This window comes from Somniosus microcephalus, chromosome 33 (assembly GCF_052327205.1).
Source record: "Somniosus microcephalus isolate GS21.2 chromosome 33, FLI_Smic_1.0, whole genome shotgun sequence".
Taxonomy (NCBI): Eukaryota; Metazoa; Chordata; class Chondrichthyes; order Squaliformes; family Somniosidae; genus Somniosus; species Somniosus microcephalus.
Genome location: NC_141019.1, coordinates 30,041,019 through 30,065,540, shown reverse-complemented (window position 1 = coordinate 30,065,540; position 24,522 = coordinate 30,041,019). Strand labels below are relative to the sequence as shown.

At 46.3% G+C, this 24,522-nt stretch overlaps 1 protein-coding gene across 3 annotated transcripts in view; it reads left to right on the top strand.

Moving 5' to 3' along the window:
- LOC147097075 (electroneutral sodium bicarbonate exchanger 1-like) overlaps positions 1-24,522 on the top strand; it is a 197,199-nt gene that overhangs the window by 98,392 nt on the left and 74,285 nt on the right. The gene's annotated exons all lie outside the window — the stretch shown is intronic.

Here is a 24,522-nt window from a genome sequence, read left to right as displayed (position 1 = left end):
TCCTGGGACGTGAAATTGATGCTAAAATAAATATTCACTTTTTAACTAGTACATTTTTTTAATGTGCTTAAAAAGCTAATGCAGGTCTGAAAGGGTTAATGTGCAAAGACCGAGGGCTACTGTAGGTCTGGCGGCCAGAAGACAGTTTATGTTGTGGACGGGGGTGGGGGGGCAGGGCATTCATGAAATCAGGAAGTTCTATCTGTTCAGTGAAAACAAGACATTACAGCCCATCAGGCCTAATTGATCCTTTTGTGCCAAGTGTATGACTAATGCTCTGCATCTGGGCTATTTCTAGCCTCCACTACAGCTTCCTATACCTGTCTGAGTCAGACAAAACTGGGCTCTGGTTAGCACGATCTTGTGGTTCACACAATACCATCTAGATTTGAAATAAATAACCCAGGGCAAGTGATTAGAGTACTTGAGTGTGGTCGCAGTATGAGCAGACGCCAGTTTGAGAGGCGCTGCTCCTGTTTTATTACTGGAATTGTGCTCCAACTGTGGACGCCGTCACGTATTCTGTTGATGGTGGGCACCAAATGCCTTTCTTACTGAGCATCTGAGCAGCTGCTTTGAGAACTATTGCATTAGAAGAGAAAAACTAAGTGTAATGAATGTAAAACTCTTTCTACCATGGCCATTTACAACCTCTGCATTTAAAAGAAGGCATTGGTGCAAGAGTAGGGGAAAGGTATTTATGTTGTAGTTATTCCCCCCCTGAATTATCTGTACAGAAGAGGCAGCCTGCTCCCATGTCTGTGAACTTGCAAGCCACTAGAAGAAGCAGAAGAGTGGCCTGTGGATTGTCATCGTCCTCCAGTTCCAGTTTTTCTCCTCTAGGGAGCACGCCTCCTCAGTGACGCAGCAAAGATCAGAAGTAGGATTTAAGCCTGTTTAGTTGTGTTCTGACATCACTGCATTATAATGAGACCTTTAAAGTCGCACGTTGTGTGGCACCTCCAGAAATTCAGCTGGTTAGGAATGTGCATAGCTGAGTTATGCAGACCAGATAGGGCTCTAGTTCATTCCCAAGTGTCCGCCTCGGCTACTGGGGGGCACTCTTACCTCCGAGTCAGAAGATTGCAGGTTCAAGCTCATTCCGGAGACTTAAGCACATAATCTAGGCTGACTCTTCAGTGCACTGCTGAGGGAGAGCTGCACTGTCGGAGGTGCTGTCTTTCGGGTGAGACATTAAACCGAGTCCCCGTCTGCCCCCTCAGGTGGACGTAAATGTTCCCACGACACTATTCAAATAAGAGTAGGGGCGTTCTCCCCGGTGGCCTGGCCAATATTTATCCTTCAATCAACATCACTAAAATAGATGATCTGGTCATTTATTAGCTTGCTGTGTGCGCAAGTTGGCTGCTGCGTTTCCTACAGTACAACGGTGGCTATGCTTTAAAAGTAATTAATTGGCTGTAAAGTGCTTGGAGACATCCTGAGGTCATGAAAGGCGATATACAAACGCAATTCTTTCTCTCGCTCTCTTCCTGCTGCATTAGCTGATCTGAGCTGGGGCGGTGGTAGGGGGGCTACAGTTGGACGGGAGGCGAGGACGGGTTCGGGCTCCGCTATGGTTGAATAGCCTGTAGCCAATGGCTCAGATCACACATGAAGCATGGCTACTGTGGAAAAGTACTTGAAGGAAACGGATACCCATGGGACTGGACACCAGCAAGGAGAGGAGGGGAGAAAATTAGTGAGGAAAGGGAGACTAGAAAAAATAATCACATTTTGTAACCTTATCTTAGTAATTCTTGTTCTTTTTCTGAGCCAGTGCTGTATCATGCCCTCTTCCTTTGGCTGAAGCTACAGTAGTTTTTCAGTAAGAAGTTATGGTTTCACAGATGGGCATCTTGTAGGGGTGTCGATCTTCGTTAAAGATGCCTGGTTATAAGATCACACCAAAGAACAGATTGTGATCAGTACCAAGTTCCAGGTTTTAGTTGGCAGCTGTCGGTCTGTATCTAAATTATACATGGTGACGACTATCGAGCTCACTGCAGAATAATGTTTTAACTAACTTGCATCAGCAACTTCATGAAGAAAGAAAAGTAGAATTTTGCAATCTCAAATAGTAATTTCTATTAGTCTGTATACATTTAAAAAAAAAAAAAAAAAAAAAATAGTGCTGTTTCCTGGAATTAACTTTAAAATGATGGTTATATGCACATGCCAGGAAGTGTGATCCCTTTCTGAAGAGTTTGAACTTAGCTGCCACTTGAAAGCCACACTGAGTTGCAATGTGATGTGTTCCTGGCAATGCACCATAGTTTCACAGTTTACATTTGAAGTCTCGGGGATTTACGTGACCGTACTTCATTGTCGAAGTCTGTGGATTTTGGGATAATGCTGGAGCATTGGAAGGCAGTAAACATTGCATCATTGGTTTGTCCCTTCCTGCTGTTAAAATAATGAGCTTAATGTTAGTACTGGGAAAACTGCGAGAATTCCTCAAGGACCGAGTAAGTGGTTAGTTGGAAAAATATAAGCTGATTGATTAGGGAGATGCTTTAGAATATAAAAGAAAGCAAATACTACTGAAATTATGCAATGTTGGTTAGACCTCATTTGGAATATTCTGTTCTGCCCCACCTTTAGGCAGATGAGATTAAGGGGTGAGCTAATCGAGGTGTTTAAAATAATGAAGGAAATTGACTGGGTAGCGAGGGAACAACTCTTCACTCGAGTAGGAGATTCCAGAGAGAAAAATGTCGCACAAAAGGATTGCAAGAATTTGGAATGCACCTCCCAGTAAGCCACAGATGCAGATGAGTCTTCATGTCCACCAGCTCAACATAACTGATCAGGAATGCAAGAACAGGAGTAGGTCATTTGGCCTGTTGAGCTGGGTCCACCATTTTGTTAGCCATGCCAACAACTCTTTAATCCCAATGCCCTTTCTTCATACTCCATAATACTCAGTTCCAAAGTATCTGTCTTGCTTTTAAATACCTCAGATATTGGCAAGGGGCAGTATTTGGACGAGAAATGGGAGGGAGCCATAGGTAGATCTGCAGAGTACTCCGGAGGTGGGAAGAGAAGCCATTGCTGGAGCTAGTCTAGCTACGTTTGGGTAGGTAGGAGTGGAACCACACGAGGGTGTCTCGGAGCTGGACCATGAAGAAGAAGCGCTCAAGGAGGATGGTGTGGTGGACCAGGCTGCAGAGAAGGCGAGGAGAGAATACACCATGGTCACAGTCCCAAAGGATGTAATTTGAGACTTTGGTTAAGGCTGTTGTTTTGGTGCTGAGGTGAAAACCAGACTAGAGGGATTTAAACAGAGTTGCAAGAAAAATGGGCATAGAGATGGGAGATGATATGTTCAAGGACCCTGGAGAGGAAAGGGAGGTTGCAGACAGTGGTGGTAGTTGGCAAGCACACGAGTGGGTTTTTGATGAGGTGACAACAGTGGTATTGATGGGGAGAGGAAATCATTGCCAATGTCAGCGTGCATGGAGGCTAGGAAGGGAAATGATAAGGTAATAGTAACCTGTTGGAGTCCAGACCATGTGTCTGCTCCTGACCATAGGTTATGATGATGTCTGAACCGTAAGGATCTGGTTCTCAACACTCTGCATAGGTTTTCTTCAAATTACACAAGATTGCTGGCAGTCTTTTGCTTTTAGTAAGACAGACTTGCATTTCTATAGCGCCTTTCACGACCACCGGATGTCCCAAAGCGCTTTACAGCCAATGAAGTACTTTTGAAGTGTAGTCACTGTTGTAATGTGGGAAACGTGGCAGCCAATTTGTTGCCGGATATTGTTTATCATGTTGGGGGTATTCCTGCTCCAATCTTAGTGAGTCAGTGTCCCGTCACCCCTAGCAGTATGGCTGGTGTGTGTTTGCCATGTGACTTTGCAACACATGAGAGGAAGAGGGGGAGGTTACTGGAAGAGTGGGATTTACTGAAGTGTGTGAAGATTACAAAGTGAACTGTGTGTTCGCTTTGTTCTACATAATTATAGTTATTAGCAGACAAAACATGAGATGTACGTGTTTTATAAGAGCAGTTGATGCCCACATTTAAAATTGTCACTCTTCAATTAAGTAATGCTTTCATGCGTTACAGCCCAAACTGCATGTAGATCAACTCAATAAAGTGGATTTGTGACTCCCACTGCTAAAATTGCCCTTTTAAAATGTATGGAGAAGCTCTTCCTGGCAGCTATAATGATCCATCATGTACACAAGTTCACTGTTCCTCAAAATATATTGGGAACTGTCTGCCCATAACAAGTAACATATTCCTCAGAGTGGAAAGGAGCCCCCATCCCTTCTCTCAAACCTCCTGGGCCGGCCTATTTCCACCCCTTATTCCAAATAAGGCACAAGTCAGGAGTGTGATGGAATACTCTCCACTTGCCTGGATGAGTGCAGCTCCAACAACGCTCAAGAAGCTCGACACCATTCAGGATAAAGCAGCCCGCTTGATTGGCACTCCATCCACCACCTTCAACATTCACTCCCTCCACCACTGGCGCACTGTGGCTGCAGTGTGTACCATCTACAAGATGCACTGCAGCAACTCGCCAAAGCTCCTTCAACAGCACCTTCCAAACCCGCGACCTCTACCACTTAGAAGGACAAGGGCAGCAGACGCACGGGAACATCACCACCTACAAGTTCCCCTCCAAGCCACACACCATCCTGACTTGGACCTGTATTGCCGTTCCTTCACTGTCGCTGGGCCAAAATCCTGGAACTCCCTTCCAAACAGCATTGTGGGTGTACCTACACCATATGGACTGCAGCGGTTCAAGGCGGCGGCTCACCACCATCTTCTCGAGGGCAATTAGGGATGGGCACTAAATGCAGGCCTAGCCAATGACGCCCACATCCCATCAATGAATAAAAATAAATAAATCTGGTTACCCAGCAGACAGTAAACGAACAGCTGATTTCACGGTTGATTTCAAACGTCATACTGGGGAGAGCTTGCTGTGCAGGCTGCTCCTCAAATGTCAGTAACTGGGGTGGGGTGAGGGGGGGGGCAGTGGCTGGGGCACAGAACTTTTCATAGAGTAAAAAAAAAATCAGTGGGATTGATTGACGTGGAACAGTTCCTAAGCTGGCTGCTGATTGGAAGCCTTGGTAGTTGAACATGAAATCTTGACCCTCCTTCGATGGGACACTTCTCTGACGAGGCACTGATCCATTTAAAAGGATGATTAAAATGGCGTTACTCATTCCAATCATCTGCCATCCTGATTATCCATCAGAGTTTTCAAAGCCGCGTGCAAGATATTTGTTTTACTTGACTTTATTCCCATGTCTTAGGTCCTGCTGTCCCATGTGTGTAAGGCCTAAATTCAGGTATTTGAATATCAAGGTTAACAAGAGTCTGAGGGGTCAGGGGATTGGCTGGCATCCAAGAGCTGCTTGTGATTCTGGCCCTTGCAATCTTTTTATTAAAGCAACAGATGAGACGAAGGATGATGTGGAAGTGAAGAGCTGTCCTTCAGATTGAGCTGACTCTCCTGAAGGGCGAGGTCATGAAGATGTGTGCAATGGTAGAAAGTGGATTGTGTGAAATCGCTGAGAACCGGTGCCGAGGGGAGAGACCTGGCTGTGAAAAACTGTTTTGGCAAATATACAGTTTTTTTTTTTTTTTAAAAAGAAAGGGTTCACCATGACCGTGAACAGGATGACCGAAATGCACAGAAGTCACAACTTCAAGAGGGACAGAACTTCTTTCGGGCATTCCTGGCAGAGAAGTGGTCGGAGATCAAACAGTAAAATAAAAAGGATAAACTAGCAAATGCTGGAAATGCACAGCCGCATCTGAAGGGGGAAGTGACGGGCAAACTTATTGGATGTAGACCCTCTGTCAGAAAGGGATACTGGAAAATAAGAGTCTTCTAAGCAGGACTGAACAAATGAAGGGTGGGTGGGGTGGGTGGTGGTGGGGGAGGAGAACCGAGAACCAGGTAAAAGTATTTGGATTGCTGAATGAGTGAAATGGCAGAAAACTAGCTTTTTGAAAAGTGGTGGATTAAAAAAATAATAAAAATCTGAGACTGAATACCCATTAAAGGAACAAAGGGGCAGGAAAATAGATAAATAAGGTGGAGAAAAGCATGGGGAAGAAAAAGTAGAGTTGCAAATACATGAAAAATGGACTAAAAACAAAATGGCGGACACACCACAGCTCTGCCAACACCTGAAATGAGAAAAGACGAGCCAATATCCAGGTACAGGCCCCCACCCTACTGGAACAGTGCTCTGACAAAGGATCTATACACGAAACATCAACGCATCTCTTCTCCCAGCAGAGGCCAGAGCTGCCTTTCAGTGACTCATTAGTAGACTGAGAGACCAACGATATTAAGATCACTGAAGACGGATGGAAAGGAGTCATTTTGTTTGACTCATGGTGAGCATTTGATTCAAGTGTCTGCCTGTATTGTCGTTAGTGGTTCATCCTCTGACAGTTTTTCCATTAGTTCAGGAGTCCTTCAGGGTTCTGTTTTGTCTTGCTCTGCCAGTTTATAGAGAACTGGATTTTTGATCTTAAACTGCACGATTTTTAAAATTTTTTTTTTTTTTTTTAAGAACTAGAATCTCAAATCTATGAGCAAATACTTACAACAAAATCCTGCAATTTTTTTCTGCACAGTGCACCCCTATTGAAGCAGAACTGATCAAAGGGTTTGCCTTACTGAAAACAAAAAAAGTGGGTGGAGGCTGGCAGGAAAGTGGCGTTGAGGTCGATGATCAGCCATGATCTTATTGAATGGCGGAGCAGGCTCGAGGGGCCGAATGACCCACTCCTCCTATTTCTTATGTTCTCATGAGGGAAAAATTTGGTTGCTTTGTGCCTCCTGTTAGCGCTCTAAGAGGGCACTAATGGGGCGCAAAGCAACTAGCACCCGGGCGCGGCGTGGCCGCCTCCCATGAAATTCAGCGGGAGGTTAGCGGCGGCGGTAACCGTTCGCACCCCGCTGCGCTGCACCGCCGGCGATGACCATCGCCGTGCGCAGCGCCCTGGCCACGATCTTTGGTAGCGCCGCCGGACGCCATGTCCGACAGGGTCAGGGGGGCCTACCTGCGGCCAGGGCGGCGCTATTTAAAGGCGAGGGGCCGGGCGGCCATTTTTATTGCTGGCCGCCTGCCTCCGCTTCCAGTAGCGCCCCGCTTCCCTCTTGGGCTGCCACCACTCAATTTCGACCGCAGGGGTGCTAATTTTTTCAGGGCGCTAAAAGTAGCACCCTGGCGAAGTTAGCGCCCCAAAGGGGACGCGATTCAATTTCCCCCCACAGAATGTAAAGGTCATGATTTCCTTACATCCAGCATTATGATTGGGAGTCCTCTTGGCTTCCAGTTTGTGATGAAATGCTAGCCTACATGTTCTAATGTGCAATTGCAACTTGAGCACTGAGTTTTGGGGGTTATTTTGGTGAAAGGATGAAAACGGGCGCTAAATCGATGCTGTGCTAATAAGACACGCCTATTTTGAAAGTCTGGTTTTTAGCATGCAATTTTGGTCCTAATTAGTGATTACCATAATTTGAACTTTTCTGGAGGTGCTAAAACAGACACCTGCAGGTTTAGCACTCGAGCACTGATTAGCTGCAGTTTTCATGGAGCAGTATATGTGGGCTCCATGCACCCACTTTCACTGAAGGTGTGGAATGGGCTGGCTGACACACAGCAGGGCGTTTCAGGATGTCTCTGGGACTGAGTGAGAGGACACACAGGCTCTCTGACTTCGCACTGGAGGTCCTGGTGGAGGAGGCCCAGAGGAGGGAATGTCCTGTGCTTGCGCGGGGTGGGGATTGTTTGCGGTGGGGGGGGGGGGGGTGGTGGAGGAGGAGGGAGAAGGGGAAGGGAGTCCACCTCGCCCTCCTGCAGCAGCTGGTGCTGCTCTGCCTGGCCTCATGAAAACAAGGGCATATAAATTAGCCAAATCTAGTGGGAGGATAGAAGATTGGGAAGCATTTAAAAGCCAACAAACAATAACTAAAAGATTAATTAAGAAAGGGAAGATAGATTATGAAAGTAAACTAGCAAAAAATATAAAAACAGATAGCAAGAGTTTCTACAGCTATATAAAAAGAAAAAGGGTGGCTAAAGAGAACGTTGGTCCCTTAGAGGATGAGACCGGGAATCTAGTGGTGGGGAACATGGAGATGGCAAAGATGCTGAACAAATATTTTGTATCAGTCTTTTCAGTAGAGGACACTAAAAATATCCCAACACTGGACAAACAGGGGGCAATTGGGGGGGAGGAGCTAAACACGATTAAAATCACTAAAGAGATGGTACTCAGTAAAATAATGGGACTTAAGGCGGATAAATCCCCCGGACCTGATGGCCTACATCCTAGGGTCTTGAGAGAAGTGGCAGTAGGGATTGTGGATGCATTGGTGATTATTTTCCAAAACTCCCTGGACTCAGGAAAGGTCCCGGCAGATTGGAAAACTGCTAATGTAACACCCTTATTTAAGAAGGGAAGTAGACAAAAAGCTGGAAACTATAGACCAGTTAGCCTAACATCTGTGGTTGGCAAAATGTTGGAGTCCGTTATTAAGGAAACAGTAACAGAGCATTTGGATAAACATAATTTAATAGGACAGAGTCAGCATGGTTTTACGAAGGGGAAGTCACGTTTGACAAATTTGCTCGAATTCTTTGAGGACGTAACATACAGGGTGGATAAAGGGGAACCAGTGGATGTAGTGTATTTGGACTTCCAAAAGGCATGTGACAAGGTTCCACACAAGATTACTGATCAAGCTAAAAAAATCACAGGATTGGGGGAAATATACTGGCATGGGTGGAAGATTGGCTATCTAACAGAAAAAAGAGTTGGGATAAATGGTTCGTTCTCGGGCTGGCAATCAGTAACTAGTGGTGTCCCGCAGGGATCAGTGCTGGGACCCCAACTCTTTACAATCTATATTAACGATTTGGAGGAAGGGACCGAGTGCAACATATCCAAGTTTGCCGACGATACAAAGATGGGAGGGAAAGCAGTGAGTGAAGAGGACATAAAAAACCTGCAAAAGGACATAGACAGGCTAAGTGAGTGGGCAGAGATTTGGCAGATGCAATATAATGTTGGAAAGTGTGAGGTTATGCACTTTGGCAGAAAAAATCAAAGCAAGTTATTATCTAAATGGAGAGAAACTGCAAAGTGCTGCAGTGCAAAGGGATCTGGGGGTCCTGGTGCATGAAACACAAAAAGTTAGTATGCAGGTGATCAGGAAGGCCAATGGAATCTTGGCTTTTATTGCAAGGGGGATGGAGTATAAAAACAGGCAAGTCTTGCTGCAGTTATACAGGGTATTGGTGAGGCCACACCTGGAATACTGCGTGCAGTTTTGGTTTCCATATTTAAGAAAAGATATACTTGCTCTTGAGGCGGTTCAGAGAAGGTTCACTCGGTTGATTCCGGAGATGAGGGGGTTGACTTATGAGGAAAGGTTGAATAGGTTGGGACTCTACTCATTGGAGTTCAGAAGAATGAGAGGCGATCTTATCGAAACATATAAGATTGTGAGGGGGCTTGATCGGGTGGATGCGGTGAGGATGTTTCCACTGATGGGTGAGACTAGAACTAGGGGGCATAATCTTAGAATAAGGGGCTGCCCTTTCAAAACTGAGATGAGAAACTTCTTCACTCAGAGCTGTGGAAGCTGCAACATTAAATAAATTTAAAACGGAGATACAGTTTCCTAGCAGATAAGGGAATTAGGGGTTACGGGGAGCGGGCAGGGAAGTGAACGTGAGTCTAGATTCAGATCAGCCATGATCCTATTGAATGGTGGAGCAGGCCCGACTGGCCGTATGGCCTACTCCTGCTCCTACTTCTTATGTTCTCATGTTGTCCTCCTCTGATTCCTCCTGCAGACCAAAGGGGACCCCTAGCAAGATGCCCATGACCAAACACTCCCTTTCTCCTGGTGACTCCTATAATGCAGAGTAGCTCCTTTTTAGGTGAAGTTCTGAGAATTTCCCAAATAAATTCGATATTGTTGGTGCAGTCTTGACAAAGTGTCCCAGAAAGTCTCCATTGTTTTCAAAAGTCCTCTTCAAACCTCCGAAACAAGTGAACAGTAAAATGTGATGTACCTTTTTAGGTAGCGCTTGAAATCCTCAGCAATGTTAGCTGGTCACTGTGTTGGGTCAAGCACTAGCCACAAATACTGTGCAGCCTCGTTAATGAGCGCGAGCAGGCAATTTAAGTGGCAATCAGCTGCTTAACGATCCTCCGGGCGGCCGTTCCTAGCGCAAGCTTCCACTCCTTTACCAAGATGGCGGCTTGCGCTAAATGTGGGCTAAGCCGGTGTTTCAGCTCAACCCATCTTGGGCACCTCGGAGGCTCTTTACGAGCTGTCGAATCTCCCCCATAGAATCTTAATATTCTGGAGCCAAGAGATTGTGGGCTAGTTGAAGTACCATAATGTAACAAAAGGATTGAATAAACAGCGTCCCACCATAGACTAGATGTGCATAATGAGCAATGTGGGATGGTTTGTCTTGCTTTCATCTGTGTGGTATTATAGCACTTTAGTGAAGACCTTGCAGTATAGTGACAGCCAATCTACTCCCACGCTATGGAGCTCAGTCTGCTGTTATCTCACCCCCGCTACTGTCAGTTTTCAATCACCAGTCAACTTCTTCAGGACATTCTCCACCAAAATTGAAAGCAAGTGTGTGTGTGCGTCATATATTCTAAAAATTGCAAAGAAATGTATTGCAACCTCCGGCTATAAACTTTACTTCCACAATTTGACAATGTCTAACTCCCATGATTATTTTACATCCCTGCAGTGCTCACCTTTTTGTATCTGATACTAATGGATCTCCTGTGGTGTTGCCCACAAAGTCAGGACAAGGCAAATTTCTCTCTGTGCATTAGTGATGCTGTAGGTATAGGTTTGGGGATCTATAGCTTCTGGGGCTTACGAATCTGCATCTCGTGGTAGATGTGTGCAGCTGCAGGGCGGACAGGTAGCTTTATAATGGGGAAAATCCTATTGTGACACCATTTAGAGGTGCGACCGACTAGTGATGCCTAATAAGGATTGCACGCCATACATAGCAAATTTAATATAGTAGAAACTGGGAATCCCGTTGTGCTTTTGGTTAGCTCTCTGTCTTGCATTTTTTCATAGAACTAGTGTACTTGGATGCAGTGAAGGCATTGTACTCCAATCCTGGGGCTGTCATTGTGAATGGGAATCAAACCTGTCTCTGGGGACCTTGTGCCTGTAGGCCAGCTTCAGACTAGTCCCTTTGATAATGGCTGCTGATTATATTTCCTTTTGAACTCTATATACAAAAACAAATGTGATGGAATGTACTTGTGACAGTGCTAAAGGATCATTGCAAGATATTAAGGTGTTGCTATTGTCCAGAACATTTCAAACGACCTTCCATTTCTGAAAGCACAGAATGAATGCTTTAAAGGGGCACAGTCTTCATTTTAAAATATGTACTAGTCGAAGCTTTTCTCATTTGTCTGCAAACACTTGACCAGATGACCTGCATCCCATTAAAAGACGTTATTGTGCAACTTGTAAGGTGACGTTATTGGGAGAGGAGAGAATGATGCACCTGCATCTTTCCCCAAGCGCGCACACAATCTAGTTTGCTAACCACCTTTTCATAAGGCCAGTGCCTCTTTAAACGAGCTTTCTACAATGCATGACCCTTTCAACAATTTAGAAGGGCTGCAACACCTAACATGACCATTCATTCAATATGACCATTCCTCTTGAGTTCTATAAATGTTTAGCACTTTTTCCCTTTTTTAATCGGAGATTATGTAAAACGCTTTGGGACATCTTGAGGCTCCAGTCAACTTTTAATTTTTGCCAATCTAAAAATATTCAACAAATCAGAATGTTCCCTTTTAGGAACAGTCGGTTCTCCACAAAAGGATCAATGGAACAGTCACAACAGATTTGAAGATGGTACCATTATAACATTATTTCTGTTGGAACATAAAATGACAATTCTAGCATTTACTGAACACCTGCTGGAACAGTATCAAATCGTAATGGATAATCTACATTATATCTGACTATAAACTGACTTTTTGTCTAGCTTTTGCCCTCTTGGCATAGTTTAGCTTTTTCCACTGATGGGTCTAGATGGGCTAGTGTGGAAATTTCTCTGTGATTGCTGTCAGTTCTCTGTGATCAAATGAGAAATCAATTTCAAGAGGAGTTAGCAGGCTGCCAGTTTTGACTTCTCCAAGTGACCTACAATAGCACACATTTTCCAGGCAGTGGTTCTGTTTTTTGGCAGGAAGTTTTTCCTCCTCCACCCCTTTCTCTGTATTTTCCTTGCTCGTGGCTCTTGTTCATACATGAGCTTTTGCTGAGTGTCTCTTCAGGCCATTTGACCACAGCAAGCATCATTGCTGAACCTGATCCTATCGTCACTGAGGCCAACTGTTGCACCCCAACCCAGTTAAGATCCGCTAACTAGGGACATGACCAGGAATTGGTCTGTACGGCTCAGTTACTCACTGAGCCACCGAGGGAAGCAGCTCTTCCTCTGCTGAGGAACAATTCATGCTTAACAGGGACAGGTGAGCAGGAATAAGTAGTTGGCAGTTTGACACATTTCTACTACACTGAATCGGGTAAGATTTAACATAATGGAATGTGCGTTTATTAATAGTGGAAGAGATTAACATTGGGTAAAAGTCAGTGCACTTAGTAACTGGGATAAGGAAAGGGTCCCTGCAGACTGTTGGATTAATTTACATGATCACGTTCCACCCTGAAGAGTGAAGAGTCTATGCTAAGTATTCAATGATCACTCAGTAGAAAGATGCTGTAAACCTATCGATACTGATTTATGAAGAGGTAGTCATTTGGATCTAACTGTTTTGGTGGGATTGAGATGTACCAACTCCATTGTCTTGTCTGCATATCATGTAATGCATCAAAATTATTAACTGTTGCACTGGGGCAAGAACGTAATGCAGGTAGACTATCCTTTATCCGAAAACCTTGGGACCAGCTATGTTTTCGGTTTTCGGAATTTTTCAGATTTCAGAAGGTTTTGACAGCAAACACTGTTGCTTAGCAACAGCTTGTAAACACTCGGGGCCCTGCCTTGGAAGCGTCTCTGAAGCTGTTGCTAAGCTACAGAGACTCTTTCCACAGCCTGACAGGTTTTTTTTCTTCCCCTAGCATTTAAAAAAATAAAATAAATAAAAACAAACAAAATGGCTGCTGATTTCTGCCGTTAGATCGAGGTTTCCGGCTCCCCCTGCTCCGTATCTGAATCCCTTGACTTAGCGGGGGTCTGGGGCGCGACTGTCGCCACCAGTTGTGGGAAAGCCGGATATCGGCTGACTCCTACACTAAGCTGGCCCGCAAATCAGGTTGGGGGGGCGGAAGAAAAGACTATCGGATGGGCCGCTGCAGCTATCGGTCGGGCCGCTGTATTGTTGGGTTCACTCTCCCGGTACCTCCTTCACACTGCCTGGCTCGGCCTGCAATCTCCTACCCAGGAAGGAACTCTGTGACCCTCTGCCCTGCTCACAGGGAAAGGCAGAGCTCCCGGACCACTCCTGTCATGTTTGGCGCCACTCTGGTCATGTCGTGCGCACGACTTGCGCTCCACGAAAAAACTTTCGGTTTTTAGAGGTTTTCGGTTTTCGGCAGTGCGGATAAAGGATAGTCTACCTGTAATATCATGTGACGTAGTAATTGGTATACTATATTTGGATATTCCCAGTAATTGAATGCAATCTATTTCCTGATTATGCTTGTGCATTGTAGCAAAGTTGGGGAGATGAAACCTAAGCTTTGAATGGTCTCAAAGAAACATGGACGAAGTCAGTTAGAACTTTGGGATGTTCTGAGGATGTGAAGGGTGCTACATAAATGCAAATTAATTCTTTCTTTCCCCAGTTTGAACCCATGCCCTTTGTCCTAATTGCCAGATTAGTTTGAAGTAGTGTTGTGGACTTCCTTTTCTATACCATTTATTATCTTGATTACTGTCTTGTAATATGTTTTGAAAGGTTTAAGTTGAAGGTGCATGGTTTAATCATGGTTGGATTGCTGACATTGTGATGCTGAGCTAAAAATTAGCAAATTAATTTGATTTTTTAAAATGATTTTAGATTTTTTTTTTAAACAAACAAAGGAGTGGTCCTGTTACTCCCTTGGTACAGGCTAAGAGAACTCTGACTGCATGTTCTCACCCATGCAGCATGTTACAAAGGAAACAGGCATTGTTGATTAACTATTGTACTTGTCACTCTCCTTAAATAGACATAAGACAGCACAGATCTCGGTAGGGCTGGCTGGATGTTCTACCTTATAAAACTGTAACTTATTAATCATGAAATCTGGTTCAGGGATGAAGATAAGGGAGGAGAATTTCCATGGGGTTTTCCCGATCTCCTGCCATAACCTTGGAGCAACAGCGTAAACAGCCGTTTTAGAACGATTGCACAATTTCTCTGGGGGTCCCACAGATCTTCTGCTGAAATTACAGAAGAAAATCGTGAGGACCTCTGCTGACCTTCCAGGTGTAGCTATCTTAATTGTAATAAAAAGAGAAAATGCTGGAAATACTCAGCAGTGTTAAATGTAATGTTTTGCTTGCATTTGTGCACCATCAAATTTGTAACAAATGCAACTGTGCAGCATCCAAACAATGCATTTTATTCAACATCCTTTGCAAGACCATCAGGTTGGCATTTTCAGGTGGATTAATTCTGGTACCCACTGTGGATGCAGTCTGCACTTGCTGCACCTTTAGAAGGCAGAGAATCGGGGTAAGGAAATTAGTGGGGGGATTTGACCGACACTTTCACATCCCTGGTACATCAGCAAGCAGCCTGAGGTATTGTATGTTTACTTGCTGTAGGCATTGCTAGGATGTAGCAACATGTATGACTACTGTGTTTTGTTAGGAGACTGGAATAAGATGCATGTTTTGTGAATTTTAATTGTAATAAGCCTCAGATGGATGATCTTTGCTGTGAAAAAATCATTGTTGAAAGGTCTCATCACAGAGCTAATGTAAAAAGGAAGAAACTGGAGTAGGGTAACTTGACTAAGTCCCAGGAAAGGTACTTTGAGTTATCAGCTAGAGTTGGCAAAGCAGTTTGTGCTTTCACTAGTAGTTAACATCTGGAGAAAGTAGTATTGAAAACAAAGATAAGACTATACAATAGCAATTTCTTATTCATCCTACTGTATGGCACTGTAACCTGGTCAGTGACCAAGTCGAAGGAAGTTATCGCTTTCAACATCAGATATCTTCAAGTTAGTCTGGATCAACTGGAACAAGTTTGTCGGAGAAAGAACCGAGCAGCTGTCAGTAAGTCAATTTACAAAACAGAAGTGCTGTAGGAATCAACGGATTCCTATCTAAATCACCTGAGGTCGAGTCAGTTCAGTAAATTAACCGAATTTAATTAAACTGGTGAACAAAACAAAAACATGCAGGAGCAACAGCACACAGGTCTGTGCAGTAGCTTGTTCCACGAGGTCTGAACTCAGAACCTCCCACCTATGACGTCATCACGTTTCCCGCCACTCGGGGCACCACGTGACCAACGTGATGACGTCATCGTGTTGTTTCAGGGTTTTTACAGAAAGCTTGTTTACACTCAGCAAACGGACATAGGTGCTGTAACATTGCTTTAAAGACAGTTATTCATTTGTACAGGAGTTCATTGGTGGTTTTACCACATGCGCCACCCCACCCCCCAGAAGTGTTTTTAATCATCAGTCAATCGCAGAGGAGGTCGGACAATCCTGTCGGAGCAACTCCGATATTCCTGGAGAGGAATGGATGGTGCAGGAGAGGAGCTGGGCCGATGGGCCAGGCGTAGCGGCTGCGGGTGGTCGCCAACGATGCGGCGGCTGCGCTGTTTCGACTGGCTGGCCGAGGTCCAGGTGTGCAGCCTTGAGGCGGTCCACGGAAATGTAGTCGGGCGTCCCGCCGACGTCTACCAGAAAACTCTTGGCGCCTGCCTTCAGTACCCGGAAGGGGCCCGTGTATGGAGGCATGAGGGGACTACAGTGGGCATCGTGCCGTACAAAAATGAATTTAGCCCTCATGAGCGTTGGCGGAACATGTGACGCAGGCAGTCCATGCTATGAAGTCGGAATGGGCCGGAAAGCGTGCGCCGCGGCTTGGTGAGCCTCCAGTTCAGTGGCGGACCACTGACGCGTCGGCGACTGGAGAAACTCGCCGGGAACCCTGAGCGGCTGGCCGTAGACCAGTTCGGCGGCCGATGCCTGCAGGTCCTCTTGGGGCCGTGCGCAACCCGAGCATTACCCATGGCAACTTATCCATCCACGCGGTCCCTTGGAGGGTAGCCCGCAGCGATGCCTTCAGAGAACGATGGAAGCGTTCGCATAACCCATTGGCCTGCGGGTGGTAAGCCGTGGTGCGATGGAGCTTGGCGCCCAATTCTGAAGCCACGGCGTTCCACAAAGCAGAGGAGAACTGCGGCCCGCGGTCCAATGAAATGTCCGACGGCGCGCCGAAACGGGCAACCCAGGACAAAAGAAAAGCCCGGGCAACGTCCGCGGAGGTGGTGGACGTCAATGGAATGGCCTCTGGCCATCTGGTGGTATGGTCGACGATCGTCAGCAGATGCGTGAACCCTTGTGACGGTGGTAGTGGGCCCACGAGGTCGCTATGAACATGATCGAATCGCCGCTCCGGTACCTCAAACGGCGACAGGAGCTTTAATGTGGCACTGCACCTTCGCTCTCTGGCACACGACAGGTGTTGGCCCAGTCACTCACATCTTTTCGCATTCCCCTCCAGACAAACTTGGATGCTAACAACTTCTGTGAAGCCCGCACACCCGGGTGGGCGAGGTTGTGCATGATATCGAAGACTTTCCTGCGCCAGGATGACGGAACGATCGGGCGTGGGTCTCCCAGGGAGACATCGCAGAGCAAGGATGTGCCGTCTGAGTGGAAAAGTACGTCCACTGGCCGCAGGCTGGACGAATCGGAACGGAAAGCGTGCGTCTCCGGGTCAGCCGCTTGGTCGACCGCCATTAGTGAATAGTCGAGACCCAGTTGGACGGCCGCACGCGAAAGGCAGTCGGCAACCACGTTGTCCTTGCCGGCCGCATGACGGATGTCGGTGGTAAACTCGGAGATGAAAGTGAGTTGCCGTTGCTGTCGGGCCGACCACGTCTCCGTCGTCTTGGCCATGGCAAACGTTAGGGGCTTGTGATCCACGAAAGCGATGAATTGGCGTCCTTCCAATAAAAAACGAAGTGGCGGATGGCCAGGAACAACGCCAACAGCTCTTGCTCAAATGTGCTATAGCTACGTTCGTTACTACGTAACTGGCGGCTAAAAAACGCCAGCGGTTGCCATGCCCCATCGACCCATTGCTCTTGCACGGCGCCAACGGCGTAGTCCGACGCATCTGTCGTGAGCGCGATGGTGGCAGCGGGTGCGCTAACATCCTCGCATTGGCGAGGGCCTCCTTCGTGTCCCCAAATGCGCGGTCCATGACCGACGACCAGATCACCGGTTCTTTCCCCGGTTTTCCTCTGCCTCGTAGAGCGGCTGTATGAGCTGGGCGGCCCGGGGGACAAAGCGATGGTAAAAGTTTACCATGCCGAGGAATTCTTGGAACGCCTTGATGGATTGCGGCCGTGGGAACGCAGCGACGGCTGCCACTTTTGCCCTGAGTGGTAGTGCCCCTTCTGCGGTGATGCGGTGGCCCAGAAAATCGATCTGCCTCAGTCCAGATTGGCACTTGTTTGGGTTAACTATAAGGCCATGCTCCTGGAAACGGCGGAAAAGGACACGCAGGTGACATAGGTGTTCTTCCTTTGACGCGCTGGCGACGAGGATGTCATCGAGGTATACGAAAAGGAATTTGAGATCCCGGAGCACCGAATCCATGAGGCGTTGGAACGCCTGCGCCGCATTTTTAAGCCCGAAAGGCATCCGTAAAAATTCAAAGGCCAAATGGGGTAATGACCGCCGTTTTCTGGACGTCCTGAGGGTGGACGGGCACCTGGTGGTATCCGCGGACGAGGTCGATATTGGAGAACCACGGCGTGCCGGCCAAATGGGCGGAAAAATCTTGAATATCTGGTACCGGTCTGGAGTTGTGACCTCGTTGAGGCGCCGATAATCACCACCGGGCCGCCACCCACCGCCGGGCTTTGGCACGATGTGTAGCGGAGACGACCAGGGACGATCAGATTGGCGAACGATGCCCAACCGCTCCATCGTGGCAAATTCCGCCTTCGCGGCCACGAGTTTACTGGCCTCTAATCGCCGAGCCTGGGCGTAAACCGGGGGGCTGGTCGTCGCGATGTGGTGTTCAACACACTGTTTGGCGGTCATCGCAGAGAAAGTGGGTTGAGTGAGCTCCGGAAATTCCTTGAGCAGGCGGGCGAACTCGTCACGCGGCGACTCGGTGCGGGCAACCGCGTGGGTCGCGCCGGAGCCCCGAAAACAACGGGATGGGGGCTCGTGAGGCGGCATGGATCAGGCGGCGATTACGTACGTCGACCAGTAGGTCATGCGTGCAGAAAAAATCGGCACCGCGGATTGCCAGTGGTATCGTGGCGGTGATAAACTCCCAGTGGCAGAGTTGGCCGCCAAGACACAATCGGATGCGCCGCTTCCCATACGTACGGATGGCGCTGCCATTGGCGGCCTGTAGTGGAGGACCGTGTCGCCCAGATCGGACGTTGAGAACCGAAGCGGGGAGGATGCTGCACTGAGCGCCCGTGTCGCATAAGAAACGCCAGCCCGAAATGGAATCGGTGATGTACAACAATTTCCCGGAATCACCAACTGTCATTGTGGAGGCGAAACCGACCTCGGGGGTTTCCCTTCCGGTCGCGCAATCGGTGTTGCTGCTTTCTCAGTGCCGGCGGCACGAATTTACATGGGGGTCGGCAGCATCTGGCTTTCTGACCGAAACGGGCGTGGTAGTAGCAAAGGCCGGTCTGTGGAGGTGCCGAGGCGGGGTTCTTTGAGGCGGGGCGCGGCGAGGTGGCGCAATACTGTTGCATCACCGCGTAAATGGTGTCTGCTTCGGCCGCGAGCGCCACACCGTCCGTAGCCATCGACCTGGCCAGGGCTGCTTGTACCTGCTCAGGGAGCTGGCTCGGGAACAGTTCACGAAATATAAAACACTGCGGCTCAGACCCGAGGAGGGTGAGCATGTGGCTCATCAACTCGGAAGGCTTGGCATCGCCCAACCCGGGGAGTGCGAGCAAGCGTCATGCGCGCGCTCCGCCTTTGTGAGACCGAATACTTGCATGAGGCGCGCCTTGAGCATTTCGTACTTGTTCTCCACGGGCGGGGTCTCCAGCAGGCTGATAATGCGGGAAGCCGTCGAGCTGTCCAGTGCGGAGACCACATAAAGGTGACGGGTCCGATCCAGCACTATGTTTCGCAGTTGGAACTGAGCCTCCGCTTGAACGAACCAGGAGGCTGCCTGTTCCCAAAATTGAGGGAGCTTCAAAGTCGCTGCATTTACATCCATCTTGTTCTCGAGCTTGCCTCCATGAAAATCATCCGCGAAGCTTCGGGGTCACCAATGTAGGAATCAACGGATTCCTATCTAAATCACGGAGGTCGAGTCAGTTCAGTAAATTAACTGAATTTAATTAAACTGGTGAACAAAACAAAAACATGCAGGAGCAACAGCAAACAGGTCTATACAGTAGCTTGTTCCACGAGGTCTGAACTCAGAACCTCCCACCTCTGACGTCATCACGTTTCCTGCCACTCGGGGCACCACGTGACCAATGTGATGACGCCATCGCGTTGTTTCAGGGTTTTTACAGAAAGCTTGTTTACACTCGGCAAACGGACATAGGTGCTGTAACATTGCTTTAAAGACAGTTCTTCATTTGTACAGGAGTTCATTGGTGGTTTTACCACAGTGCCTCAGTTGGCTAGGCCATGTCAGAATTCGGGACTCCAGAATACCGAGCACTGAAATAGCAGCTGAATGGGGAAAATGAAGTGCAGAACACCAACCTGCCAAATCACTTGAGCCAGACCTCCTAGAAGCTGCTGCCACCATGAAAGTGGCTCAGCAGCTCGCCAACAATCGGATGGAGTGGAAGAGGCGGATGCTGGGTCTATATACATAAGGCACTATAGGACCCACACAGTAACTACTTCTGTATTGCTTAATAGCTGCTTCAATCTGCCTCCTAAGCTGTTTGGATTTTCAGAACCAACTGACACTTCAGTGTATGTGCTGTGGGCATGTTGGTGAGTTTAGGGCAACTGCTATTTTTCTGATTTACTTTTTTTCTGAAGACTACACAACTGTTCCACCAGACGACCTAACTGTGCAGCACTGATAATGGCCGGAAAGCACCAGTGTGCAGGTGTGAACAAGCTGGGCTCCAGTATCAATTACAGCTAAAAGACCGATTGCTCTTCTTTTGGAATTGTGTGTTAAGTTGCTTATCCGATTAGATGCAGCACATCTGTTTCAGAAGATTAAAACTATCTCTGAATTATTCATGGGCAAGATGTCCAAAACACCACTACCAACCAAGTGCTACATCACCAGATTAATACATTGTCAAAGGCAATCAGATTGAGCACTACACACACACACACAAAGAATAAGGTAGGTGGTTGAGAAAGCTGGTTGAAGTGGCACAGATGTAAAGATTTATTAAGCCCTGATCATAGTCAGTCCTTTCATTTGTATTAGTAACTCCTTTTTACATTGCATTTCTGTTTCATGTTGAGTAGTCTATAATGTCATCTTGGAGATTTATACAGATTCTTGTGTATAACCCTCCCCATCACTGACTCATTTAAATAATCAGAATGGGCAGTGTACTTTTCTTGAATCTGTATAAATATCTTTAATGTTTCTACTTTAAATTCTTTGGGCTAGAAATTTGTCTCGGGCGGTATGGTATCGGGCCGGCCGTTATACACCATGCAATTGAATATCGGGCGCGGTGTATAATGGACGGCCGATCCGATACCACTGGTTTAACACCACCGCCCAAGACTAATTTCCAGGCCTATATCTAGTAGTCCAGTGCAGTTATTTGTGACACTCCCTTTTATATTTTTCTCCACCTGTCTCTTCTTTTTTTCGTCGTCTCTTGCCACACATTTCGTCATTAAGTGAGCTGTATGAGAACAGCCTAGGATGACTTTGTTTTAAACCACCCCACAGTTTATAGGCACAGATCTCAGCCCTATATAGATGTGGGGTCTGCTGTGTGTTGGGTTGCCAGACCAGAGTTACACTGCCAACTCCCATGTCACTTGAACCAAGAGGTAACTGAGCTTCACAACATTGCTTCAATCTTAGGACAGCACAGTCTCCACATCTTCAAGGTTAACATTTAACTTTGCTCTGCCTGGAAATTTTTCAAACTTGTCTTTACATTGGATTGCAGTTATACCGCAGCTTCTCTGAAGTTCAAGCGGTGTGAAACTACCTGCAGAAGATGGTCTCGGACTTCAGCGTGGTCGGTGTCTGACTGCTGACTGAGCTATACTGTCAGCTCCGCGTTAATGCAACTGACCGATTGGATACATAATGGGAATACAGTAGCTGTGGTGTTTTCTAAGGTGTCGCACAGGAAATTTGTTGGAGAAATTCAGGCCTATGATAGAAGAGGAAATGTAGCAGTATGGATAGAAAGTTGGCTGATGGATATAAGAAGCAAGAGTTACAGTAAATGGGTGTTGCTCGGCTTGGAGAAGGGTTGGAAGTGGTGCGCCCCAGGGATCTGTGTTGGATCCACTTCTGTTCTGTGTCGATAGATGATTTGGACTTTGTGTGTGTGTATATAGGGAATCTTGCAATTTCCTGCCAATGCAAAAGTAGATGGTTTGGCAAACAGTGGGGGAGGACTGTAAAAGACTTTAGGGAAACATAAACAGGTGAGTGGAATGGCCAGGCAGGTGACCGATTTTAATATACAATAGCAAAATACTGCGGATGCTGGAAATCTGAAATAACAGATATACCAACTGGCCAGTTCTGACGAAGGGTCCTCCACCCGAAACATTAACTGTTTCTCTCTCCTCTGCTGCCTGACCACCTGAGTGTTTCCAACATTTTCTGTTATTACAGATTTAATATACTTTGGCAGGAAAAGCAATAGAAAGACACTGGAGTGTGGATGAACAGAGAGATCTAGGGATTCAAATACCTAATCTCCTGAAAGTGAGTGTGCAGGTAGATAAAGCCATAAGGTCAACAGCATTTTGGGTTTAGAGTATAAGTGAAGTAATAAATTTACACAAACATAATTTAGGCCGCAGTTAGAGTACTGTGTGCAGTTTTGGGCACCCCATTATAGAAAGGACATTAAAGCCATGGGAGTGTGTTCAGCGTAGATTCACCAGGATGACCCCAGGAATGGGAAATGTATAGGTATGAGGAGACTTGAGATACTAGGACTATTTCTGTTGGAATTGAGAAGGTGAATAGGAGATTTAATAGTGGTTTTTAAAATGAAGGGTTTTGAATAAGGAAGAACTATTTCTTCTGGTTGTGGAGTCGGGGACAAAGGGTCATCAATTTGAAATTGTCAGGTGAGGAGAGAGGTTAAGAGAATTTTCTTCACACACAGGGTGGCTGGAGAATAGAATGCTTTGCTACAAGAGGGGTTAAGGTGGAGACCATTGCACTTAAGGGAAAATTGGATAGATATTTGAAGCAGAGTAAGATACAGGGCTATGGGGAGAGCAGGGCAGTGGAATTAGTCTGGATTGCTTTAGCAAGTTTTTTTTACTGTAAACTTATTTTATAGTTTCAGATGCACATTGATACAAAGCCAGTCATATGACTGGTTTATTATTGTGTACTAGAATGGGGGATGTGTAAATCCGCATCTTAACATTCCAGGGCCTAGTACATCAGCACACCAACCAGCTCTGTCATTTCCCCAGCACAGATTCTGTTTTTCTATATAAAGCTCTTCCATGATGGAGTAAGTTTATCTCCAATAGTTCTGTCATTTCTCACAATTATACTGATTGTACTCCATTGTGGAGACTACTTTAACAGTGTGAAATCAAAAGCCGCTTGGTGTGGACTCGTTATAGCCTAGTCTTAATTATATGTTTTGCAGTCTGTGTTCAGCACTGACAGGTTTGATGGAAAGTCCTGCCTTGTGTAATGTTTTAAGAGTCTTCAGAGCCCATCAACCTCATAAAAATAGCAGCGAATCGTTTGACTGTGGAACAAATCACAGGGTTTGTATGTTGAGTAGGCAAATTAAGCTGAATGGGAATATATATTAATTAAGTATCTTTGTGTTTGTTCCCAAGTAAGGGAAGATTGCTGCTGCTCCGTCTATCAGTCATGATGCATAAAATCTAGAGAAAATATTTACCCTTGCTTGTGTTTAAAGAGCAAGTGTTGCTCAGTGCCACACATACATGAAAGTGTGTCTCGACTTAACTTAATGCTGCATAGTTTCCTTCAATTTAATTAGTATCTCCATCCAATGGCAGAGTACAGTTAAGTGTTAATTTATCAAATGTAGCAAGGAATTTGGCAGACTCCCTCCCTTTACTGGATAAACCTGTTCACAAGGTATAGATGAGGAAGATCGTTCAACCCATTTTAATTCACCCATCCATAGAGATCCTAACCTCCTTTCCCCCATTGGAGCATCCAATTGTTTTTTAAATGATTACAAGGTTTTTTGTCTTTCAACACTATCTGGAAGTTTATTCCACATCTTGATCACTCTGTGTGTGAAGAAGAAATTACTGCTATCGGTCCTAAAATTATCTCTTACCAGTTTGGACCCTTGTTCTACTCCCACAGTTTAATTTAAAGTAATCATTCCAGGTTAACATTTTCTATACCCTTAACAATCTTGAATACCTCTAAGGTAACCCCTCGGTCACCTCCTTTCTCGTCTGTAAAGCCCAAGTTTCTCCCAGTGTTTCCTCATACCTCAGACGCCTAACACTGTGGATAAGCTTTGTGGATTTTCTCAGGACTGTCTCCAATGTTTGAATGTCTCTCTCTCTTTCTTGGCGACCAGAACTGGATGCACTACTCGAGGTGTGGTCTAACCAGAGCGCACTAAAGTTTGATCATTACCTCCTTTGACCTGTATTTTACTGTTTTGGCTATGTAGTTCAACATCTATTGGCTTTGTTGATTGCTGCTCTGCATTGGCTGGACATGTTGAGCATCGAGATTATTAAGACTCCTAAAATGCTTTCAGCTTCATCCTTAGTTATTTCAGCACCATTCATGGAGCATGCAACATCTATTTTTTGCCTTTCATTTATTTGATGGCCAGTGCTGATTGTCGATGGGACCCTACACGTTCCATTTTGTTGCTGAGCCCAACTGGGCCATGATGATGGTTCAGGAAGGACTGCAGGAGGTTTTCATGTTGGTTTTTCATAATGGCGGTTATCTGAAATCATAATCCTATGGATAGTGGAAACTGGAGTGTGGCTAGTAGTGGCCCTCGTTAGTCGATGGCCACTTGTTGGTACGTATTCATGGATGGAAATGGGGTCAGACCTGAGCAGGAGTGATGTTAGGAGAGATAGCCAA